This window comes from Macaca mulatta, chromosome 12, assembly GCF_049350105.2.
Source record: "Macaca mulatta isolate MMU2019108-1 chromosome 12, T2T-MMU8v2.0, whole genome shotgun sequence".
Lineage (NCBI taxonomy): Eukaryota > Metazoa > Chordata > Mammalia > Primates > Cercopithecidae > Macaca > Macaca mulatta.
This window is the reverse complement of record NC_133417.1, coordinates 111,682,833-111,702,537: the sequence shown is the minus strand read 5'-3', so window position 1 is coordinate 111,702,537 and position 19,705 is coordinate 111,682,833. Positions and strand designations below refer to the sequence as shown.

The 19,705-nt window shown below is 39.2% G+C and overlaps 1 pseudogene; it reads left to right on the top strand.

Moving 5' to 3' along the window:
* Nucleotides 1-17,881: 17,881 nt before the first annotated feature.
* LOC709160 (heterogeneous nuclear ribonucleoprotein A1-like) lies at nt 17,882-18,852 on the top strand (annotated as a pseudogene).
* The last annotated feature ends 853 nt before the right edge of the window (nt 18,853-19,705 follow it).

The window sequence follows — 19,705 nt, the reverse complement described above, 5'->3', positions numbered from 1 at the left end:
TCCTGCCCTCTGCTGCCCTCCACCCTTGGTAGCTACAGTTCTAGTCTTTGATTCCATATATTCAACTTTTTTTTTTTAGATCCCACGTATCAGCAAGATCACACAGTATTTTTCTTTCTGTGTCTGACTTATTTTATTTAGCATAATGACCTTCAGATTCATCCGTGTTGTCACAAATGGCAGGATCACCTTGCTTTTTAACTCTGATAAAAATTTCGTTGTATAACTGATTTGATCTTTGCAAATTATATGAATGTATTAAATAATCACATGTACCCTGAAATACATGCATCTGTTGTGCAGCAATTAAGAAAGAAAAAAATTACATGCATACACAATTATAATTTCTTTATCCATTCATCCACTTACAGACACCTCAGTTGTTTCTATATCTCAGCTATTGTGAATAATGCTGCAATGACCACGGGAGAGTGCAGATATTACTACAAGATGATGACTTCACTTTGTTTGGGTATATAACCAGAAGAGGTATTGCTGGGTCATATGGTTGTCCTTTTTTTCTCCTTTTTTTTTTTTTTTGAGATGGAGTTTTGCTCTTGTTGCCCAGGTTGGAGTGCAATGGCACGATCTTGGCTCACTGCAACCTCTGCCTCCCAGGTTCAAGTGATTCTCCTGTCTCAGCCTCCCAAGTAGCTAGGATTACCGGCATGTGCCACTACATCCTGCTAATTTCTATTTTTAGTAGAGACAGTGTTTCTCCATGTTGGTCAGGTTGGTCTTGAACTCCCGACCTCAGGTGATCAGCCCGTCTCAGTCTCCCAAAGTGCTGGGATTACAGGCGTGAGCCACTGGGCCCGGCTGGTTGTTCTCTTTTTAATTTCTTTAGGAACTTCCATGCTGTATTCCACAATGGCTGCACTAATCTATGTGATTGGTGCCAAAGTGCCATTAAAAATAATGATGCCGGCCGGGCGCGGTGGCTCAGGCCTATAATCCCAGCACTTTGGGAGGCCAAGGTGGACGGAGATCGAGACCATCCTGGCTAACACGCTGAAACTCCGTCTCTACTAAAAAAACAAAAAATTAGCCGGGCGTGGTGGCGGGCGCCTGTAGTCCCAGCTACTCGGGAGGCTGAGGCAGGAGAATGGCGTGAACCTGGGAGGCGGAGCTTGCAGTGAGCAGAGGTGGCGCCACTGCACTCCAGCCCGGCCGACAGAGCGAGACTCCGTCTCAAAAAAAAACAACAAAAAAAGTAATGGTGCCATTAAACGTAATGTCAAAAAACACAATTACTTTTACACCAACATAATACATTCTCACCGATAGTGTACAAGAGTTCCCTTTCTCCACACCCTAACCAACATTTATCTCCTGTCTTTTTGATAGTAGCCATCCTAACAGACGTGAGGTGATATCTCATTGTTAATTTATTTTGCACCTAGAGAGCTTTGATAGTCTACTAATCCCTGAGTGTTTAGGATGTTCAAGACTAGGGCTCAACATCAGTGTTTTTAAAAATCCTCCCAGATTAATAAAATGTGCAACCACAGTCAAGATACACTAGGTAAAAAGATTTCCTTGAGGTAACATAGCTGCTCAGCATCAGAACTGGAATTCAAACCCTGAATTGGAATCCTGTGCTGTTCCCAAGGTTTTCTTTCCTATTTCTACTTTTATCACAAGTTAACCTTGGATAAAGAAAGATAGAAAACAAGTTTAATATAATTGCTGGAGGACCTAAAAATATATATATAGAATTAGAAAACATTTGAGCCAGAAGTTACCTCCGAGATCATCTAGGAGTCCAAACTCATTGTTGTGCAATTACAGAAACAAAGGCTCAGAGTTTCAGCTCGTTTCCCAAGGTCACACAACAGTTTGTGCAGAGCTGGGACTAACATTCAAACCTTTTTCTGGCTTTCCAGTACTTTCCATAGTGTTTAGTACCAGGTTTGTTTAAAAAAGTGTTTTGACTCAGAAAAATCCCAGTCAGTCTGCCATGTAATCCACTTCCAGTCTTCCACGTGACTCCACATGACACTGCTTTGTAAAGAGAAGAAGGATACAGCTGTGAGGTCTGGGTCCCTACATCACTGATTCCTGTAAGCCCAGTTCCACAACTTGGCAGGATAAAATAGTCTTATTCTGCAGCATGAAGAAAGCTCAGTATGCAAGGAAAGTTCCCACGTTTGGAGGTAATCCACCCAAATAAAATACCTGTCTTTCTCCTACTTCTCTTGTCTTTTGTATCTCAAATACAAAAGATCTCAAGGTGATTTCCAAGGAACAATTTTTTTATCAGATGAGTTTCTTATATTACCCTTATTATGGCTTACAAACTCAACAACTGCAGCTTCTTAAATCCTATTTTAGGTAGTACCAAATTTGGTGAGAAACACAAAAGAATGCAGGAAATAATCAAAATAAAATAACAAGAAGAAGGCAGAGAAAGAAAAGGAATCATTTATCTAGCACCTACTGTGTGCCAGATGCTATGTTAAATGTTTTAGCTGGATGATGTCACTTAGTCCCTTTACAACTTTATGAGGGAGCTACTAATGTTACTCTCAATTTTACTCATGAGAGAACTGAGGCTTGGAGAAGGTAAATAACTTGTCCAAAGTCTAACAAGCCGGGCTGGGTCAGAAATCCGTGTATGCCTGGCTCTGAAGAATAAACTCCCAACCGTACCATAATGACTCACAAATACTATCAATCTATCAAGTGTAATAATAAAAATCACATAAAAAACTGCAAAATTCAATCTTCTACCAATTCCACATTTCATTAGTGATAAATTTCATTTAAAATTAGAGTTAAAAACACACACACACACTGATGTTGTCTAATCTATTTGACTGCAGCCTCAAAGCAAACCACCTGAAACAGTGTCTTCAAAGGAAATACAACATTTGAAACCATGGTTCTTGGCTATACACCAACTTTACACTTTATTTTTATCTGTTCAAAACCACTGACACAGACAGGTGCGGTGGCTCACACCTGTAATCCCAGCACTTTGGGAGGCCGAGATGAGTGGATTATTTGAGGTCAGGAGTTTGAGACCAGCTTGGCCAAAATGGTGAGACCTCATCTCTACTAAAAATACAAAAATTAGCCAGGCGTGTTGGTGTGCACCTGTAATCCCAGTTACTCAGGAGGCTGAGGGAGAAGAATCACTTGAACCCAGGAGGCAGAGGCTGCGGTAAGCCGAGATTGCACAACTGCACTCCAGCCTGGGTAACAGAGTGAGACTCTGTCTACAAACAAAAACAAAACAAAACATTGACACATTCATCCCCACACAGAACTGTTCTGAATTATGTTCCTAACTTCACATTAAAGATTTTTGAATGCAGCTATTCTATACAGTTATTTGTATAATTCCAAAACAAAACCTAATTTGTTTCTTACATTGGAATACCTCTCTGCAAGAGAAGACCAAGATCTCCACTTACCAGATAATTTACTTTTTTCTAAAGTTTAAATTAACCAATATAGCTACCCATTAAATTTAATAGGATCAATTATAATAGCAACATTTATTAACCACCTCCCCATATCAGATAACATTAGCTTTTGTCATATTAAGATGTTTAGATTTCTAAAGACATAATCGTAAAAGTTTAGGTCCTGAATAGAAGTAATTAAATACTTTTATTCTGCTGTTGTCCTAAGGAAAAAAACAGCTAACATTTGTATGGCTCCTTAAACCACACAACATGCTTTCGTACACCTAATGTCATTTAGTGCATTCCAGTGCATAGGCCAATGCTGAACTATCTGTATTATTTCTGTTGGATTGTCATGGGATTTGACTGTTCATGACATGGGTTTGGACATGGCTTAAAGACAGGCATCAAATGAGAGAGACTAATAGTCACTTCTCCAGAAGGAAAAGATAAACTCTAGGATTCTCTAGATCTAAGACTTTTTATTTGCTATTTTGATAAATTACCTAAAAGATTGTATGTTAAAATGCCCAGTCATGCAAAAAAAACATTAAGTTCTTCCAGGTTTCAAATGTTTGGGTGAACTGGGATGAACTATAAACAGATTTTCTGAGGTTTTAGGACATAAGGAAAAGCTGATAAAAGAATTTTAATAACAAGTAAGTTTTGGAAAAAGTAGTCTAAACTATTTACATATCTAAATAGCCATTATTCCCACCTTGAAACATCACTGCACACATAGATTATTATCCAAATTACAACTGGCACTAACACACACACACACACACACACACAAACACACACACACAGTCAGCTCTAATATGGGAAACAGACTGTGGAGTTAATATTGACTATTCCTTGAATGGGATAAAACAACTTCATCTAAAAAATGCCAACATTACAACATTGGTAACAAAATAGAAAATATCAAAATTACACCAAACTCTGATGTACAAGCCATATAAAAGAATTGGATGCAATCCAGGAAAAATCATTCTAAACGACAAGCTGCTGCCAGATGAAAATCTAAAAAGATACGAATTGTACCATCTGGCAAGATAAAGAATGAGAGAGAATATTATCTAGGGCTTTATAATCATGAGCAGTGTAGATAAGGTGAACATAACAATCCAAATCCTGAACTATTTTAATGAAGGGGTAGCATTTGAAATTTGAGAGAGATACTGTGAGCACATAACAAGCAATACTGCACATAGTACTGAATTAATTTGTAGTGGACCTCTCTTGGGGAACCCGCCCTGCTCAGAGATCACAAGTAGGCCCAGGTTTTTCTCCTTAAATACTGAATGGAAAAGTCATAGATATACTCAGGTGAACTCTCAAAATTATCAGCTCAGAAGTTCTTTAAATATAATAATAATTAGCTGACATATTAAACACTTACTGTTTTCCTGATTACTGCGAATAGCTTTACATGTGTTGTTTCCTTTAATTAAGTATGATCTTCCCATAACAGACTTACACATTATTTGTGAACATCCCACTTTAATTTTTTCCTTATCGTTAGCTCTAGTGGGTAGTAATTTAATCTGTGTGAAACAGTTTTCTAAGTATAGCTGAAAAAGAATGTCTAGATGTCTGGTGATACAAGATAATGTACATAATAAACATTATTTTCACCAAGTAAAAAATAAAAATAAGAAAGTAAGTCCCCATGTCCATGTCTATCCCTCATAACCTTGTTCCCCAGGTCCTCCCCCAACCCACCCATCACAGCTCATTCATTTAGGGTCAGGAGCCTGATACAAGCTGAACCACTCACAGTGGCACTTCATCTTCCAGCCACAACTGATTGGCTCAGTTAGGGCGAAGTCCTTACTGGGGACTGTTTTTTTGTTTTTTGGGGTTTTTTGAGACGGAGTTTCACTCTGGGTCCCCAGGCTGGAGTGCAATGGGACTGTTTTTTTAACTGGATACAATGGGATATAAAGCTCAGCTGCTGTTTCCCATTCTACAAAAGTTGAGGATAACATCTACTGCAGTGAGCGGCACTAAGAAGGTTCTGGCTAGGAAGAGCAGATAAATTATTTACCTAACCATGACGCTTTTGCAGTGACAAGGATAAGATACATAAACTAAAAATATCTCAGACAAACTCAGATGTGTGATCCTTCTAGTCCTTACCAATAAAGAGTCCCTGAAAGACACAACAATGCAAGGATTGGACAATGGCTGTTTTATGTATTTATTTATGTATCTAGTATTTGAACATTACAGAGACTAGTTTTGAAAAAGAATAGTCTCTACTTTAATTATAGTAATAAGGTTAATTAAATGATTTTTTAAATATTTCTGGTTGCTAATATTTCTGGTTGCTAGAGAAACTTATTAAAAACAACAGCACCAGGATGGTGTGATGAACATGAAGTTGAGCTGCTCAGATGCCCCTAAAGGAAGGCTCATTGACACAGCTGTGGGGAGTGTTGTCAGCAGACAGCCCTCAGCTCTCAGCCTTTGTATGGGGTTATTTCAGTAGCAGAGAGCAATGATGCCCCAGGGTCATACCATTTCTGGAATGAGCCACAGCTAATAACCAGTTGAGGTGAGGATATAAAGGCCCAGCCATATTGAGTAGGCTTACTAGATTTAGCATATAAAATTACAGGATGCCCATTTAAATTTGAATTTCACATAAACGATAAATGATTTTTACTCTAAGTAAACCTCATTCAAAATTTGAATTTGGAATTCAAATGTGCGGCATTTTCTCTGGTGACCGTAATGTTGCCCCAGTGCAACACAACTCTGATGGCCATTCTCACCCCAGAGCTCCCTGTGGGGTGTGTCAAATAGCTCTTAGATCAGCTAGCTTCTCCCCCTGCCTCCTTCCTTCCCAAGGCCATTCCCTAGAAAGCATCTTGTATGTGAAACTCCATCTCAAAGTTTGCTTCCCAGAGAACCTGCCACAAAGGCACCAACTTTCTGTTTTGCCCTAAAAAATTCAGATTATAAAAACAATAGCCCAAAGGTTTTTTGAAGTCTAAAATGACAAGAAAATGATTACTAAATATTTTATTGATGGTTATATTTTAATAGTTTTTTTAAAGTATTGATTGATTTTGAATATTAATAACCATTATATAATAATACAAATAATATATGTTCATGAAAATAACTATTTTGCAAAAGAAAAAGGATAGTGAAAAGACTGGATTCTTTTTTTTTTTTTTTTTTTTTTTTGAGACGGAGTCTCGCTCTGTCGCCTAGGCTGGAGTGCAGTGGCGATCTCGGCTCACTGCAAGCTCCGCCTCCCGGGCTTACGCCATTCTCCTGCCTCAGCCTCCCGAGTAGCTGGGACCACAGGCGCCCGCCACCTCGCCCGGCTAGTTTTTTGTATTTTTTAGTAGAGACGAGGTTTCACCGTGTTCACCAGGGTGGTCTCGATCTCCTGACCTCGTGATCCGCCCGTCTCGGCCTCCCAAAGTGCTGGGATTACAGGCTTGAGCCACCGCGCCCGGCCAGAGTGGATTCTTTTACATTTTAAATTTTTGCAAGTTGCTTTCTTGAGTGTCTCATTACAAGACTGGTGGATTTTCATATCTGCTCATGCATTTAACTTGTTATTTTGGTTGAAGTATATGAAAAAAAGTAAACTTTTCATTATAATACCATATAATTGTAGATATTCATCTTTAACACAAACTAAAACTACCCAAGTGGCAGTTTCTTAAAGGTTAGTTATGATATAAAACCTGAAACTTTATCATTATTGAATTAAATCACTGTTACATTAAGATATGTAGGTCTATCTTGCATATTTAGCAGAACACATTTTAGCAAACATACTCACTTTAAATAAATCATTAGAGCTAGAGCTTTTCTGGGTTTTATATAAACTTTACAACATATTTGAGCCACTGCATAATCAACATGTATATATACTCCTTTCCTCTTTATGGAACTTAATTTTATTATCTTTTAAAAAGAAATATTGGTAGTAAATCTTTGTTATTTGTTATGAGATTTCATGTTCTAAGTCAAGAAAGCAACCCTCCATTATAACATTGTTCTTTTGGGAATTCACAATCCATTTTATGATGATTTGTTTTATTAAAGAATTTACAAGAAATGCATTTCAGCAAAACTTGAGAACTGCTGAGAGCAGCAGAAAGGCAGTGAAGTGCAGTGGCAGGACCAGGCAACTCAGGACCGAAGGGTCCAGGATCAGTCTTATGAGGAGTTCAAAAAGTGGTTTATGTGGAAGCACTTGGTAAAATGCAACATACTGCAAAATGATCATTATTATATTTGGGAATTTATATTTAGTTAAATGTTGTTTGCTAGTTACTATAAATTATTAAATGGAAATAGGTGTGGCATATGTCTGTAATCTTTGATGATGTTTATGTCATAGAAGAAAACTATGCTTTATTGTAATATGAGCCTTCGGGCAGATCATAGGCTGTAATCTGGTGATATCCAAGGATGCATATCCTATTCTGGAACATTTCCCAGAGATGCAGCAACATTTGTAAGTCTAACTTTCATCCTGTGAAGCAAAGCACTGCATATATCTAGGTTATATTGTACTGGTTTTATCACTATTAACATACATATTCTTTATGGCATAAAGGAGCATCTAAGGCCCCTTGTTGCTGTAACATAATAGCAAAGGTTCTTATGTTTTATTGGCTGTCAATCACTATAAAGAAATGAGATACAAGCCATGCTCAGTCAACAAGGTGAGGCAAACACAAAAGTAACCCACCTCCAGTCTAGTACAACAGTGATCAGAATCCCTTGTTGACAAAGTTCATCCTGCACCCACTCTGCAATGCACTCACACTTTGTTCTGTCCCACCCCTATCAGTACCTCCCCTTCCCTACCACCATCCCCCTTGGCCGTCCATGCCCTCCTCCATTGCTCCTGTCTCCTCACCATCCTCTGCATCTCTTCCTAGCATTCTCTAGAACCATATGACTTACCTACTCTCTTGTGGCTCAGATTTCCTTGGCTGACTATGGGGAATACACTCATCTCCAATGGCTTTGGGATCACTTCTCATCAATTAAGCCATGCCAAGCAGTTCAATAGGCCAACCAGGAGCCATGGAGGGTGATGTGAGGTCATGTTAAGTTGTGGCTAATGAGAACAAACTAGAATAACAAAACTCCTAAGTACCCAAAGGACCCTTCCTTCCCAGCGAGGGGAGTGCTGAGTCAGAGAAACAATGCCTCCAACAAATTTGGACATGTTCCATTTGGCCTGGGATCAGGCCTGTCTGCAGCTTCTGTTGGCCATTTTTGCATTTATTGCCTGATAAAAAACCTCACATGGTTGTTCCCAAGCAAGAAGAAATATTACTAGAATAAAATGTGTATAATAAACACAGCATATCACAAAAGAAACATGGTCATATTTAAGAATAGATAAAGTTAGATAAAATGGCCTAAGGTTATATAGTTACAGAAGCTCTGAGTCAAGAGTCACTGAATTCATCCTCCCTCCCAACGGAGGAGACTCCCTGTAAAACAAGGGTTGAAAAGTTGAATTCCTATAGGGACTAGGCAGGTCATTTAAAAAGTAAAAGTACCAGGCAATAAGGAATGGTGAAGACTGTGGCAAACAAGAAAACACATGCCTTTCTACATCAGGCCACCCTTACACAGCTCTATTCAATTGTCATCTTCAGGCAAATGGGCCCAGTGCTACTAGATTTTCCCATTTTTCAAGAGAAACTTGAAATCTAGACTTTGAATAACTTTAAAATGTTTCAGCATTTACTCATTCTACTGTTTTTAAATACTGCCTGAAGTCAAAGAAAACATGAAAGTGGACCAGACCTGGCTCATCATAGTGACTTCTGCTCTTGAAAAACCTGTCTAATAGCCCAATATGAATTTCAGCAGCTCTAATCCTAAGCTCTCCCTGCACTGAACCAAAGCTCATATTGGCACAACTTCCACTTTAGATTATATAATTCTGTCCTATGGATCAACACAGAATAACCCTACTCTTTGTATGTATTTCCTTTTTGTTCCTGAAATGTCCTCTAGAAACAATGCCTAAGCCTTTACCTTTACTCTTACCTTTGCTAATACATGCAGTCTGTTTTTGCTCTCTATCTTTTTGAATTTATCTATTGCTGTTTTATGCTTTTCTTTAAATTGTCTTCATCTTGCCCCTTCTCAAGTATCTACAGTAAGTCTCTACTGCCTTTCATTTTTAGTGTGTCTATGGTCTGGCCCACGGTTACCTATTTAAATCTCCCAGTTTGTACCTTCTGCTCTAACATATTGTTGGCAGGAAATGATTCTTCCATTCCTGATGCTTCTTTCCAAGGAGGTGGAAGTCTACTGCAGTCTACTCCTGCTTTTCTCTGTCCCTGTACTGTCCCTGTCTCTGGTATACAGAAGTGATTTAGCTGATGGGTAAATTTGAGAATAATAAACTGGGCATGCTTACATCAGCTTTCTTTTCTCCTACCTGGAATTTCCTTTCTCCTACTGGGATTGAGATACCCACAGAGAATAGAAGTCCTCCATCAGTAAGAGTGATATTTTGGCCTCCACCTGTCTTTTAACTTCTATAGAACCTAGTTAGGGAACTGAGGAGTTATTTATTGTGCCCTCTGAAAAATGCAATTCACCATGTTCCTTCCCAGCTATGGAGAGTCTGAAATCCCACAAATCATTACAACTAAAAGGTAGTGGCTTTACAGCAAAAGAAACTACCATCAGAGTGAACAGGCAACCTACAGAATGAGAAAAAAAATTTTGCAATCTACCCATCTGTCTAAGGGCTAATATCCAGAATCTACAAAGAACTTAAGCAAACTTACAAGAAAAAATCAAACAACCCCATTAAAAAGTGGGTGAAGGATACGAACAGACACTTCTCAAAAGAAGACTTTTATGCAGCCAACAGACACATGAAAAAATGCTCATCATCACTGGCCATCAGAGAGATGCAAATCAAAACCACAATGAGATACCATCTCATACCAGTTAGAATGGCAATCATTAAAAAGTCAGGAAACAACAGATGCTGGAGAAGATGTGGGGAAGTAGGAACACTTTTACACTGTTAGCAGAACTACAAACTAGTTCAACCATTGTGGAAGACAGTGTGGTGACTCCTCAAGGATCTAGAACTAGAAATACCATTTGACCCAGCCATCCAATTACTGGGTATATACCCAAAGGATTATAAATCATGCTGCTATAAAGACACATGCACACGTATGTTTATTGTCACACTATTCACAATAGCAAAGACTTGGAACCAACTCAAATGTCCATCAATGATAGACTGGATTAAGAAAATGTGGCACATATACACCATGGAATACTATGCAGCCATAAAAAAAAGGATGAGTTCATGTCCTTTGTAGGGACATGGATGAAGCTGGACACCATCATTCTGAGCAAACTATCACAAGGACAGAAAACCGAACACCACATGTTCTCACTCATAGGTGGGAACTGAACAATGAGAACACTTGGACACAGGATGGGGAATATCATACACCAGGGCATGTCATGGGGTGGGGGAAACGGGGAGGGATAGCATTAGGAGATATAACTAATGTAAACGATGAGTTAATTGGTGCAGCACACCAACATGGCACATGTATACATATGTAACAAACCTGCACATTGTGTACATGTACCCTAGAACTTAAAGTATAATAATAAAAAAATTTAAAAAATAAATAAATAAAAGGTAGTGCCTTTAATCTTGCCCAAGGTAGTCCTGCAGCCTTTCAAAGAGCTTAATTAAGCCCATAGTAAGAAATATTGTATTTTACCAGGTTGTATGTAGGTCATAGAGAATGTGATTGTGCCCTCACCACCATCAGCAGCGTGGCATGTGTGTGTGTTGGAGGGCAATGAAGAAAGACTAGTTGACTCACAAAATATTTGTTCTTGCCCATAAATCTGTGGTTCTGAGAAAGACAAAGACCTAGAAGAACATCCAGATGATCGGGAGACAGTGTTTCCCTCCTTTGTCACATCAGGGCCCGCATAGAGAATGACAATACTTCTATGAATCTCTGGGGTAAACAACAAAGTCCACTCACTCTCTGACAGAAGTGACCAGCCCAGTGGTTCTAACCACCTCAGTCCTTACCTAGGTGCTTCAAAGGCCAAGAAACTCAGTGTCTTAGCACAACCATGTGCCTATGCACATCAGCTCAAAAACTCTGCCTTAAATCCAGTGACCAGAGCTTATTTGTCTTTCTTTCCCTAGAATCTAGCAGAGGGTTCTAGCACTCAAAAATCTTTATTGAAAGATAGACATGGGCTGGCACGGTGGCTCATGCCTGTAATCCCAGCACTTTGGGAGGCCGAGGTGAGTGAATCACCTGAGGTCAAAGAGTTCGAGACCAGCCTGGCCAACATGGTGAAACATTGACCCTACTAAAAATACAAAAAATAAGCCAGGCATGGTGGGGAGTGCCTGTAATCCCAGCTACTCGAGAGGCTGAGGCAGGAGGATTGCTTAAATCCAGGAAGTGGAGGTTGGATTGAGCCAAGATCGCGTTACTACACTCCAGCCTGGGCAACAGAGCCGGAGTCCGTCTCAAGAGAAAAAAGAAAGACATACATGAACACACAGGCTCCTTCTAACCCCAGGGAATGGAAGGTGCAGGATTCAAATAGCCGAAGTCCTCAGAATAGTGTACTGACTATTCAGAATCAGCTTGATCAGAGAAACTTGATGTTAATACTCATGTGTCATTTGCATGGATTTTTAAAAAACATAATAAAATGCAGGTGACAGTGTCAGACAGGCACACGTTCATTGCTGGTAGAAACACAAACAGGTGCCACTATTCTGGAAATGTGAACTATAAACCTAAATGTTTTCATACTCTTGGACTTGAAAATAAAAATTTATACCTAAAGATATTTATTATAGCATTATTTTGCACTACAATACGGCATTAGATAAATTGTGTGATGGAATTTTATAAAGTTTTATTGGCATCATTTATGAAGAGTGTTGGTGACATAGGAAAGTACTTCTCTTGTGCTATTAGGAGATTGAAAATAGAATACAAAGTGGTATATAAATTATAATTTCAACCATTTAAAAAATATATATACACATCAATATTCCAAAAATAACCAAATAATCACTGAGTGATAGCATTATCGACAATTATTGGTTTCTTAGTTTCTTTTCTTTGCCTTTCCTTTTCTTTTTTCTTTTTTTTTTGAGACAGAGTTTTGCTCTTGTCACCCAGGCTGGAGTGCAATGGCACAACTTCAGCTCACTGCAACCTCCATCTCCGAGGTTCAAGTGATTCTCCCTCCTCAGCCTCCCAAGTAGTTGGAACTACAGGCAGGTGTACCCAGCTAATTTTTTTGTATTTTTAGTAGTGACGGGGTTTCACCATGTTGGCCAGGCTGGTCTCGAACTCCTGACCTCAGGTAATTCCACCCATCTCGGCCTCCCAAAGTGCTGGGATTACAGGCATGAGCCACCGTGCTCAGCCTACCTTTCTATATTTTCTAAATTTTCTACAGTAATACTGCCTTAGTTGTATAATCATAAAATATTTTAGTAAAATCATATTTATGGGATCTGTAATGAGATAGTAAATGCTTATAACAGTAAGCAAATTAAGATGCATAATTGTATATATAGCATGACTACAACATTTAACATTTGTAAAATATATATTTAGAAAGGAAAACTCCAAAATAATAACTGTGGTTGTTTTTGGATAATAAGATTGAGCAATTCTCATTCTCCTTTCTACTTTTCTGCATTTTTCAATTTCAAACAATGAAAATGTATTGATCTTATGATGATAACAACAATAAAATTCCGTGTTTTTTAGTTCAAAATTTAACTCAGGCTTATTTTGGTAGAATTTTCGAAGTAGAAGATTAAGGAAAGCTAAGTTGGAGGAGGACCTAATTATTATCCGAGAAAGAACTCTTTGGCAAAAACATCAGTGAGGTTAAAACAGTCTCATTGTAGCTGAAAAAGACCCCATTCAACTCGATTTTCATAATCTAGCTTGCAGTCACTGTTAGACTTGAGAACAGCAGTTAAACTTTGACATTTTCGGCACTCTGACTTTTCTTTCTATTCCAACAACTCACAGCTATGTCAATTTTTAAATTTAAAGCATCTCTGGAAACAAGAGACTGTTTAACAGACATAAAGACAATAAAAATACAATGTCCCCTTATTGTCTTTTTCATGTTCAACGTGTTTTACTAAGATTCATTTGTCAAGAAGTGACAGATGTGGAGAGTTTACCAAAAAAGGACACAGCCTTTAGCATATAATCAGGGAGAATTTCTTTCTGCTGATCCATGTTGACGTTAACTAGCAATATGGTTGCTTGGCATTTCCTCCCTGGAAGTGAATTTGCCCTGTTACTGGAATATCTTTCTTCCGCTTCATAAATCTGATAGTGTGAGCATCAGGAAGCCCTGTTACTGTCCGACACTACTTCTAGTGGGCTGGAACATAAGCAGCTCCATGTTTATGACAATTCTGACTGCTTACGGGTGAAAAGAAACAGAAAAAAAAAACCAAGAAGGCTATCAAAATGCAAAATAATTCAAATGGCGAAATTAATCTCTTCCATTTTTTTGGAATATAATCTGCCAATCACTTTGTGCTTTAATGTGCTGACAGTGAAAAGAAGAAATTAATCTGAAGCAGCATTTTAGCTGATAATGAATTATCCATTTGAAACTAAGATTTTTTTCTAATGGAGCATGCAGTGTATCAGAGAAAGTATCAAGAAGTCTCCTTCCCCTCATCCCACCCTGAGGGTATAACACTGAGTTGCTCTACCGTTAACACAGGGATTCATTGATACACTAGATCTTTTGAAACCTGTCCAAACATTTCTCTCTATTCTTTCTACTCATACAGTAAATTATCATGTGATGGAATTTTATAAAGCTTTTTAGACATCATTTATGGAGAGTTTTGTTGACATAGGAAAGTACTTCTCTTGCACTATTAGATGATTAAAAATAGAATACAAAGTGATATAAAATTATAATTTCAACCAGAATATTCCCAAAATAACCAAATAACACTGAGTTATTATGGGCAATTATTGGTTTCTTCTCTTTACCTTTCTATATTTTCTAAATTCTCTAATATTAAAGTGAAAAATAGAATGTGTATACAGGTGAATATATGTCAAAAGGCTGTGGAGTAAAATATGAAGAACAGAAGAAAGGATATTGTGGCAGAGGATGCTAGCTGCTCACCAATGTCTAATTGCTCTCTTTCCTGGGCACACAGGTAAACTACATTTCCCAGCCTCCCCTGAAGTTATGAGCAGTCAGTCACACGGCTATGTTCTGGCCAATGGAATGCCAGCAGGAGAGAGACATCACTTCTGGACCTGGACCAGAAGAACCTCCATGTGCAATCCTGTCTCTCTTGCTTCACCTGCCAGTTGAATGGAGAAGTCCTCAATGACATTTAAAAAAAAAAGAAAAAGAAAAACTGTGAAGAAATAACAGAGGAGAGCTACCCAGGAACTGCTTGTCCACAAATGCTCATATTGAACTATTACATGAGCAAAAACTAAACTTTTATTATATTAAACCACTGAAATGTTGAGGTTCTTTGTTTCAGCAGTTAGTCTACCCTACGACCATAATTACATCTATTTAAACAACTGTTGAAACAGCCATCCACATAGAGAACTTCACCTATGTTATGTCCATGATGAAAAGCAGAAGCTTAAAAAATGACAAATCTATGTTTTCAGCCCACAGATAAATAATTCAAATTACTGTTTGATTTTAGAAATCCCTTGTTCTCTAGATGTGGTGAAACATTTAAAACGTTTTTGCTAACTTGGTGGCCATCAATCTGAGAACATCACATCACTCTGCCTAGGAAGTGATTGGATTTAGATATGGAGTAAGACATCACAGAAGAGGTAGCACTTCAGCTCAATCTTGAAATATGAGAAAGAGCAAAACATGTGATTAGTGTCCAAGAATTTTAAACAGGAAAGGGTTCATAAGATAAGAAAACTAAGAGCCAGAGAGGCTGGAACTTGTCCAAGGTCACACTACTATACTGTAGCAATCTTTGGTTTAGATGAGGAATTCCTTCACTTCCAGGCTGTTTCTTGTCTTTCCCATTTTCCTCCATATTAACTCACATAGCAAAGTATTTTTTGTAAATTATCTGTTATTAGGCAATGACTGCATGCATTTTCAAAATTTTTAATATCTGTCTACACACACACACACACACACACATACATCCATAAACATACCTGAATGTATGTAGGTATGTTCCTAGCTGAACCGCAGCAGATCCTCTAATACAATTGTATCCATAATTAAGGAAAACTTCTCCATTCCTACTGACTTCAAATTGCAAATATCTAGCCACGTATACTGTGTGGTAACTAGTCTCCTAAGATGGACACCAAATTTCATACCTCGTGGTATCCATGCCCTCGTGTGGTTCTCTCCTACACTGACTTAAGATTCCCAATCAAGTGTGTTCGAAGTGGCAGAGCACCAATTTCAGCCTTTAAAAGAACTGGCTGCTGCTTCTTCCTCCCTCTTGGAACATCCAATTTGTGGAGTCCAGAGCCACAGTGTAAGTACAGCCATGTAACTACGGCGGGCGCAGTGGCTCATGCCTGCAATCCCAGCACTCTGGGCGGCTGAGGCAGGTGGATCACTTGAGGTCAGGGGTTCGAGACCAGCCTGGCCAACATGGTGAAACTATGTCTCTACTAAAAATACAAAAATTAGCCGGGCATGGTGGCACATGCCTGCAATCCCAGCTACTCGGGAGGCTAAGGCACAAAAATCGCCTGAACCTGGGAGGTGGAAGCTGCAGGGAGCTGAGATCGTGCCACTGCACTCCAGCCTGGGCCTGGGCGACAGAGTGAGATTCTGTCTCAAGAAAGAAAGAAGGAAGTACAGCTGCGTGACTAGAACGACCACACAGAGAGGCCATATGGAGAAGGATAGAGACCTAGCTGTCTCGGGAGCCCAGTTGCAGCCACCAGGTGACCTCCACCACAGCCAATATCTGACTGCAGCCACAAGAAAGACCCCAGTTAAACCAGTAGAACTTCATGGCTGTGCCCAGTCAACCACAGAGCAATGAGAGCTAATAAACTGGTTATTGTTTAAAGCACTCACTAAGTTTTAAGGTAGTTGGTTAGACAGCAATACACAACCAAAACAGAATTTGATTCACAGAAGTAGGGTATTGCCATAACAAAACCCTAAAACATATGGCATGGGCTTTGCAATTCAGTGGCAGGCAGAAGCTGGAAAGCTCCTTGAGGAGATGAATAGGGAAGGCTTGAAGGACACCGAAGAAATTGCTATTGGAAACTGGAGAACATGACCTGAATTATGTGCAGACCAATTAGCAAAACTATCTCCTGTAGCATGAAGACAAGAAGAATATGTCATAAACAGATAGCTCTGGCTAGGAGATTTTCAGTCAGAATGTGGTCAACTTCTCCGTATCCATGGGTTCTGCCTCCATGGGTTCCTCATCCGTTGGTTCAACCAACCACGGATGGAAAATATTCAAATAAATAATAATAGTACAGCAATAAAAATAATACAAATTTTTAAAATGCAGTACAACAACTATTTACATAGCATTTACATTGTATCTGGTATTATAAGTAATCTAGAGATGTTTTAAAGTATACGGAAGGATGTGCATAGTTTATATGCAAATATTATACCATTTTATATAAGAGACTTGAGCATCCTCAAATTCTGGTATCTGCAGTGTTCCTGGAACCAACCCCCCACACATACGACTGTATCGAAAGCACCAACTGGTTTCTTTTGGCTGCCTGTGTTAACATACAAGAGGAGCAAAATGAACTAAAAAAGTAATTCTTCAGTTTTTAACCAAAATTAGGAGAAATATACAGAATTTAGGGCTTTCTGGATTCAAAAATAAAACTTTCTCTTTTCTAGCTCCTCCAGGCAGCAAAAGATCCTGGAAGAGATGACCTGAGAGCAAAGACCAAATCCAGGACCCTTCTGGCAAAACATGATCCCAAGAGTAATTTTGCATCAGTGAGGTGGCTAATTTGTTGAGACCTTAGGAAGTGTTGAGGATATTCCTCATAGACTCTTTTATCTACACAGAAAGACTTCTAAGAACCTTAAATGGCATGTCTTATACACAATCTCACCCAGACAATAGAGCTCCTGAGAATATTAAGACGTTGTTCCACAGTACCCTGATTCCCAGGCCAAGGTAGGGGGGTCTGTCTCAAAAACAATTGTGCATGTGGCTTCTGTCTAATCAAGTGACCCTGTAAGATTTATAGGACACTTGCACAGTTTAAGAAATCTGTACTCATAAGGTACCATCAGCTTGGACTAAAAGACGCAAACATAGTTTAAAATGAAAAGAAGTCTGAGATATGTTCATCGGCTTGCTCCTTTCCGCCCGTGGATGCCACCAAAGAAGCATCATTAAAGTCTCTCTTCTTCCTGCTGTCATGTCTAAATCAGAGTCTCCCAAAGAGCCCGAACAGCTGAGGAAGCTCTTCATTGGAGGGCTGAGCTTTGAAACAACTGGTGAGAGCCTGAGGAGCCATTTTGAGCAATGGAGAATGCTCAGAGACTGTGTGGTCATGAGAAATCCAAACACCAAGCACGCCAGGGGCTTTGGATTTGTCACATATGCCACTGTGGAGGAGGTGGATGCAGCCATGAATGCAAGGCCACACAAGGTGGATGGAAGAGTGTGGAACCAAAGAGAGCTGTCTCAAGAGAAGATTCTCAAAGACCAGGTGCCCACTTACTGTGAAAAAGATATTTGTTGGTGGCATTAAAGAAGATACTGAAGAACATCACCTTAGAGATTATTTTGAACAGATGGAAAAATTGAAGTGATTGAAATCAGGACTGACCAAGGCAGTGGCATGAAAAGGGACTTTGCCTTTGTAACCTTTGACGACGATGACTCTGTGGATAAGATTGTCATTCAGAAATACCTGTACTGTGAATGACCACAGCTGTGAAGTTAGGAAAGCCCTGTCAAAGGAAGAGATGGCTAGTGCTTCATCTAGCCAAAGAGGTCGAAGTGGTTCTGGAAACTTTGGTGGTGGTTGTGGAGGTGGTTTCAGTGGGAATGACAACTTTGGTCATGGAGGAAACTTCAATGGTTGTGGTGGCTTTGGTGGCAGCCATGGTGGTGGTGGATATGGTGGCAGTGGGGATGGCTATAATGGATTTGGTAATGATGGAAGCAATTTTGGAGGTGGTGGAAGCTACAATGACTTTGGCAATTACAACAATCAGTCTTCAAATTTTGGACCCATGAAGGAAGGATTGGAGGCAGAAGCTCTGGCCCCTGTGGTGGTGATGACCAATACTTAGCCAAACCATGAAACCAAGGTGGCTATGGCTGTTCCAGTAGCAGCAGTAACTATGGCAGTGGCAGAAGATTTTAATTAGGAAACAAAGCTTAGCAGAAGAGGAGAGCCAGAGAAGTGACAGGGAAGCTACAGGTTACAACAGATTTGTGAACTCAGCCAAGCACAGTGGTGGCATGGTCTAGCTGCTACAAAGAAGACATGGTTTAGACAAATACTCATGTGTATGGGCAAAAAACTCGAGGACTGTATTTGTAACTAATTGTAGAACAGGTTATTTTAGTTTCTGTTCTGTGGAAAGTGTAAAGCATTCCAACAAAGGATTTTAATGTAGATTTTTTTTTTTTTTTGCACCCATGTGATTGATTGCTAAATGTAATAGTCTGATAATGATGCTGAATAAATGTCTTTAAAAAAATGAAAAGAAGTCACTGGGCACTAAGTTTATATTGATAGAAAGCTGAGGAAGCTACTCAGCTGTAAATATAGGCCATTTCTTATGCAAAAGGAAAGATGACTCAGAGGGTGAAAACAAAAGCCCAAGTGGTGGAACCAAGAGCCACAGAGGACCACTCTAGGGAGTAGAAATGAATTTGGTCAAAGAATTGGCAACATTTTCTCAACTTAATTTCAGAATTGCTATGAACAAGCGACTGCTCTATGCTTCCTATTTTCCCTTTCATGAATGGGATTTCTATTTCAATTTTTCATCACTGCCTAGCCATTGTATTTGTCTGTTGGGTGGGAAGCAGATTCTTTGTCTTTTTACTTCATCAATCTTCAGGTTCACGGTAGCCGAACCCAAGAACCTTAGAAACCTTAAGCCAAACCCAAGAAACCTTAAGCTTGCCTAGATATGATTGAGGTGACATGATCCTGGATTTAAAGCTCAAACCTAATGTCATGATATAAGTAGACTTTAATGGCCTTGGAAGGGAGAAAAAT